Source organism: Carassius carassius, chromosome 40 (genome assembly GCF_963082965.1).
Source record: "Carassius carassius chromosome 40, fCarCar2.1, whole genome shotgun sequence".
Taxonomy (NCBI): Eukaryota; Metazoa; Chordata; class Actinopteri; order Cypriniformes; family Cyprinidae; genus Carassius; species Carassius carassius.
The window spans coordinates 23,360,286-23,366,888 of NC_081794.1; positions in this window are offsets into that span (position 1 = coordinate 23,360,286).

Sequence of the window (6,603 nt, forward strand, 5' to 3'; positions counted from 1 at the left end):
AACAAAAAAATACTTTATTTATTTTATTACTCAATATTAAATGGATTAAATGAATATTAATATTACCTCTGTCATATTGCTTGAGTGCATTTGGAATATAGCAAATGGGTTGTGTGAACTAATTTTATGGTGCTTTTTTGGCGTATAAATCATCCCACACTTTTTGTTGTGTGTTAAAGAGCACCGTAAACAATCCGCAAAATATAGAAGAACACTTGAATGACATGCAACTCAAATTTGATTTGGGTATGCACAAATACAAGTAACAAAAATGGCCTGAATAAAATTAAAACATGTAACATGCTCCTGGGAGTAAGGACATGTTGTCACAGTAAACACAGACAGCATATACCTGAACAGCTTTGTAGTCTTGAGTTACAGCTAATTCATCACAATGGCTTATCTGAATGAGACATTCTAAACCCAGCTATTAATACTGCTGAAACTACTCAGAAAGAGAGAGTATGAAAAAACCATGACTTACAGGAATATTTTTCACCTGTCAGTTGCTCTAAAAAGTGAGTTTACCGATATAAAGGAGATTAAACTTTATCTCTCCTGTTCTCTCAAAAGCACCTCAAAATGAGACAAAAGGGTCTCTACATCACATTGCTTTGTTTTGTTCTTTTCCCATTTCAAATACAGGATCATTATATTTGTTATACTTTCTTGCTTGAACTTGAGAAAGAAATAGGTTAGCTTGACTTATAAACAGTTTGGACAGGTTGCTGCTGTTGCACTTAATGAAATGGAAACAGGAGATTACTGTTCAGCCACCTTAACTTTCCCATGCTGGCATAAATAAAAATTATCAATAAATTTTCAGTGGTCTAATTAGAAATGTATGTGTACTGTTTATGTCTGGATTCACAATAAGGTTTATTCTTAAAAATACATCTATTGGATTCAGTTAGAGTATACAGGTGGCACACAAAACTAAGTAACAAGTCAACTTTACGGGCACCGTACTGAACCACTGAATTGTCTTTCTTCAACAGAATGCAAAAGACGAAGTGTTTGATGCTATTCTTTTATCTAAAAATGGCTACCAAGGGCTGTAAAGCTTCATAAATTTCTAAAATTTACAATAAAGGTACTAATATATTCCAAATCTTCTAAAACCATACAGTAGTTTTATTTAAGAAAGAAATGATGATTGGCATCAGTGACATCAGCGTTTGAGACAACATGAGGGTGAGTAAATGTTGACAATGAAAATGCATTTTTGTGTGTAAATGATTTCTGTCAGATCATAGGTAATATAGGTAGATGAACTGTATTGTCATTTAGTGTCGTACTGCCCAATACAATTCTCTGTGACAATCTTTTGTTAACCATTGATCTTAAAGTAAGTTGAGTCATTCAGTAATTCAGTAGGATCATATGGGTCCTCATCTATTCTGCAAATTCATTTACTTTAATGTGTCTGTTAGTTTTACATTCATCCTGTAATAACTTCATTATATTTATCCAAACATTATCTCAAAGAATCTCAGTGAATTTATGTCAAATGATGAACTTCTTAATGATGATGTATCTGATGAAATGCTCTTCCGTTATGTAACAACATACCATTCAAAAGTCTCTTTTTTTTAAATAGAAGTCTATTATGCTCACCAAGGCTGCATTTATTTAATCAAAAATACAGTAAAACAGTAGTATTGTTTAATATTATTACTATTAAACAACTTTCTAATCTAATATATTTTAAAATGTTATACATTCCTGTGAGATTTACTAGGGATCCTGGGCCCCTTGTGCATATGATTGCTTTGGGCCCCCCTTGGCTGAAATCGCTTCCCAGGACCCTCCTAACTCTAACCTTAACATTGTCTGTGCTAGTACATTTGAGCAATTTAATGTATCCTAGCTGAAAAGTGACCCCAACTGACCCCATACTTAAACAGCATTGTACAGTGGTCATTTCACTTCTGTAAAGTGGGGCGCAGCATTCAAAAAGGATAAACTAAGTTAAGAACCTGAGAGACTCTTAAACAAAGGCTTTCTCTAACTGTTCACCACTTATATTTTAACTGCAGATCTTTTTTGTTTTATACATTAGGCGGAATTGTCATCAAAGTCTTGGATGTGCACATGCGTTCAATGAAACAAAATTTAATTAGCCTGAATCATTTGTGAGTTTCCCTGACTTTATGCTTCCCCTTCTGACCCCAGACACAAAGTAGCTACTGTTGGTGTTAATCAAGGCTTTTAACTTTGCTTAATCAGTTAACATGTTGCTTTCCTAACAGCTGGATACCCTTATAAGCATAAAAATACATGCACTACTGTTCAAAAGATAGGGGTCCATAAGATCAGGTTAGTTTTAGTTAGTTTTGTCCCATCAAAGTGCATTTGAACCTGACAGTGTACAATGGTTTTGTGTGATGTTTGCTCTGTGACCATGGTACACAGTAATGATATGCTGCTTGTCTCATTCTTCTAAGGTTTTAAAATGCCTGTGCGTGCGTATGAGTAAGTGTGTGCATGTCTTTCGATCTATTCAAGGTATTTGGTGTCCAATGGTTCAGAAAGCATCCCCTGTTTAAATGTCTTCCTTCAAGCAAAGCAACAAACAAACAAACAAACAAACGATTGTACCACTGCAGGGACCCTGTGGGCCACCCTGTCTACAGAACACTCTGGCTGGTAGTTTGAGTCCTGGTTCACTGTGGGTCATTAGTTTGTTTCACATGTAAACTATTAAGAGAAACACAGATGACCTGAAACAGACTTATTTATGCCTGTGCTTCTAGAGAAGGACCTTACATAATTCTTAGTGCAGTAGTCCAAGTTGGCTAATATTTTCATTCAGATTTTGAATGACATTGTACAAATAAGTTGTAAATGGTTGTGTATGTTCTATGCAAATAAACCCAAAGATCTGGCTTTTTGTCTTTATCTGCTCTTTCTTTCTGTTTTCCAGTAAGCGGGTATTGGAGTAATTCACCCAGAAATGAAAACTGTAATTTGCTAATTTTTATACCCTTGCTTTCCAAGCTTCAAAAAGCACACAGAAGCACCAAGATTGGTCCATGCAGGTACTTCCACCTTAATTCCAGGTTTTCTGAGCCAGAACGCCCACCAAACACCACACACCAGCTTACTGGTGGAGAGGAGACAGAGTGATGAAGCCAATCAGCAGATATGGGGATTGTTAGGAGGCCATGATGGTCAGAGGCCAATGGGCGAATTTAGCCAGGATGCAGAGGTCACACCTCTACTCTTTTCGAAAAACATCCTGGGATTTTTACTGACCACAGAGAGTCAGGACCTCGGTTTAACGTCTCATCCGAAGGACGGTGCTTGTTGACAGTATAGTGTCCCCATCACTACACTGGGATGTTAGGACCCACACAGACCACAGGGTGAGCACCCCCTGCTGGCCTCACTAGCACCTCTTCCAGCAGGAACCTAGTTTTCTCAGGAGGTCTCCCATCCAGGTACTGACCAGGCTCAGCCCTGCTTAGCTTCAGTGGGAAACCTGTCTTTGGCTCCAGGGTGATATGGCTGCCGGCTGTACTCTGTATAAATATTTTTTAAGTCTATGATAAAGTGAAACTGGGACAGTTTATCAGTCGCTTTTCATATAAAATAAACAAATCAGCGGTCTGTGGGCAAAACAGTGGTGTTGGGTTTACTGCTTGTCGTATACTTCTTCGTCATTAAGAAGGATATGTAGCACATTACACAATTTTTTGTGAACCCTCTTCTCTATTTGGATACCTCTCACCCATTCAAGTTTGCTCTGGTTGCCCGTTGTGTCTCCAGTTGGCACTAATGACTCATAGAACCTTGAAAAAAAAAAATTATAATGGCCTTGTCCCAAATGCTGACATGTTCCTGCGGACTTTTGATAGCATCCACTTACCTGCTTTCAGAAAATCATTTACTACGGGAACATAATCTAATTGGTATACATGAACCATGATATAAATTTTAATTTGAGTTCTTTTCAGGTTGTTTCTATGTCACATTTTTGCATTACCCCAGCCTAAAAAGATTGCAAATGCGTCTGACAATAGGATGCTCATGGTCAAAGTTATATTAATAGTGATGTTAGTAGTTGCCTGAGGCTGATGGATCTATTGACATTTATGACATACAAGCATGTCATTTATTTTGTGCTTTTGAGTGTTTCTGTGTTTATTTGTCAAAACTTGTAGTGATGATCATGTTGTGATAAAGTACTTTTTTTTCCTGTCAATATTTTTTTATAGCAAAACGTTGTTGTTGTTTTTTTCTCACTTTGCTCCGCTGCCGTAGATCTACTCATCTTGACAGTTTACACTGTTAATGTCAGATTAATTCCTCTCATTAAACTAAATTACATTTAAATGTTACACTTAATTGGATTATATGGTCAATAATTCAAGCAGAGCCACAACCTTTAATATCATGTTCTTGTTTATTTTATTCCCTTTTTATTTTGAAAGTTATGTGCTTTTGCAAAGCTTCAGTAAATGAGGCAGGAGTTTGTTTTGTAGAAATGTGTTTTCAGTCTAGATAATGTGACAGTTTTATGTCCTCTCTCACTACTACTGTATGAGTATAATATATAAAACATCTTAAGGTCAAATCAGAAAAAAAAATTAAATATAATTGGAGATAAAAAAAAGTACAACTCATTAAAAAAAATATAGCATGTGGTGCTCAACATGGGACCTGCAACAGCTCCAGTAGTAAAAATAGCATTTATTTTCTCCATAGAGAAAAATATTTCTAGTAATAAACCACATGCAGTAAACCTTTCAAAATAAAACTACTGAGATCCAGTGTAGTTAAAAAATATGCTTCTGCAGAAGCTGTATATATATATATATATATATATATATATATATATATATATATATATATATATATATATATATATATGTGTAATTCATAAATTATAACAAAATCCTGAAGTGAGATTCAATCAATGCAGTCAGTATTCATTATGCAAGTAAGAATGTTTAAAGGGCTTAGAACTCATTGAAGTTTTTATGTGTTGTTTTAATAAGTGGACATGGAAATACTGGCCACTAGCGCCAACAAATGGCCTAGCAAAAATAATGACCGCTTTCAAACAGGTTCTCAAACACTTGGTCAGTCAAACAGATACCAGTGATGCTGTTAAGCTGGATGAAAAGCTCAAGCAATCAGTGCAATTATTTGGAAGCGCCACAGTGTTTACACTTTTCAGGGGAAATCATTCAACTAATGGCTTACTTATTACTGCCTCTTAATATTCTACTGGGATATTTTTATATTCTTTAAATGTCTTTGGAGAAAAGGAGAGAGAAAAAAAATACTTCTGGAAACCAGGCTGCTGAAAAAACTGAATGGTCACTGTTGTGTTCTATTGTCATTATATAATATTTTTCTCCATGGTGAAAATACAACGGGGCGATGATTCAAACTGTGCATACAGTTTGATGCATGTCCATGGAATTCTTTCTGTCTGTTGTTTTTATGCTCACCTCAAATTTGTTTCTTTGATTGAAATCCCCTCAGTGTGTGTGTACTAAGAGCCCTTGATATGAGTCATATCAAACGTCTGCCTTCTAGTCTTTTTGTATCTTTCAAACATTCTCCGTCATTCTCTCTCCACTCTTACAAACACACTCACAAACCCGCACATATTTGTCGCACATAGCTTTGGAAAATCTGCTGGAGTTTATTTGCAGATAGAAACAGAGGAGAAGAAAAGTCATGTAAACGTTTCCAGCAATCATGCTTTTCCATTGCTTTAGCGGTCGACTCGAAACCTTCATTGTAATACCTCAGTCAGCTCAAACAGAAAGATAATGTGGTATGTTTTTGTTTATTAGCGTTGAAATGAACTTTGACCTTGAGTAAAATGGTTATGATTGCATTTATTTCATACATAATGTACAACAACACAAACCTTAGCTCCTATTAATTTTTCATTTCGTGACACAATTGTTCATTTTATTACCTCCCTTTCAGCAAAGTCCCTTTAAGACAAGCCATGTCACTCGGCAGCCATCTTTGAAAATCCTCTCGGTCATGCAAGTGAAGCTCTTTGTATGGGGAAACATCAAATTCCTCAAAACTGTTCACTAAGCATACGATTAAATTTCATGTTTGAAACCACCAAAGAAATCTGACAACAATTGTGTCATAATTGTTGTTTCTTTTGCTCATTATAAAAAGCTTATTTTTCAGGCTAGATCAGCCAGTGCACATGCGCAGGACTGAGCGCATGTCTCAGAGCGCTGACTGTTTCTATAGCAACTGAGACTTCTAACAGCAGCAGTGACACACTGACTTTACCGATTAGCAATTGGTTCTTTCATTCAGAAGGTGGGGCTTCCTGCGATTGAGCGGCCATACTGAGCACGCATTTGTCCCATTCAAAACTGTATGAGTGACATGCCTTGTGTAGTCTTTGCTTTGAGAAGAACCCCATGCAATCCATATGTTGCATGTGATTTTTGTATTCTGTCTTCTTTTTGTGTCAGAATAAATCAAATATTACATAGTTGGAATGTTGATAAAATTATCTTTTTTTTCTATGTTAAGAGATATATTGACATCTTTTTCGTACAGTTGACAGCAGCACTAACAGGCGAAAAATGTGCACCATGAGGCTTCAGA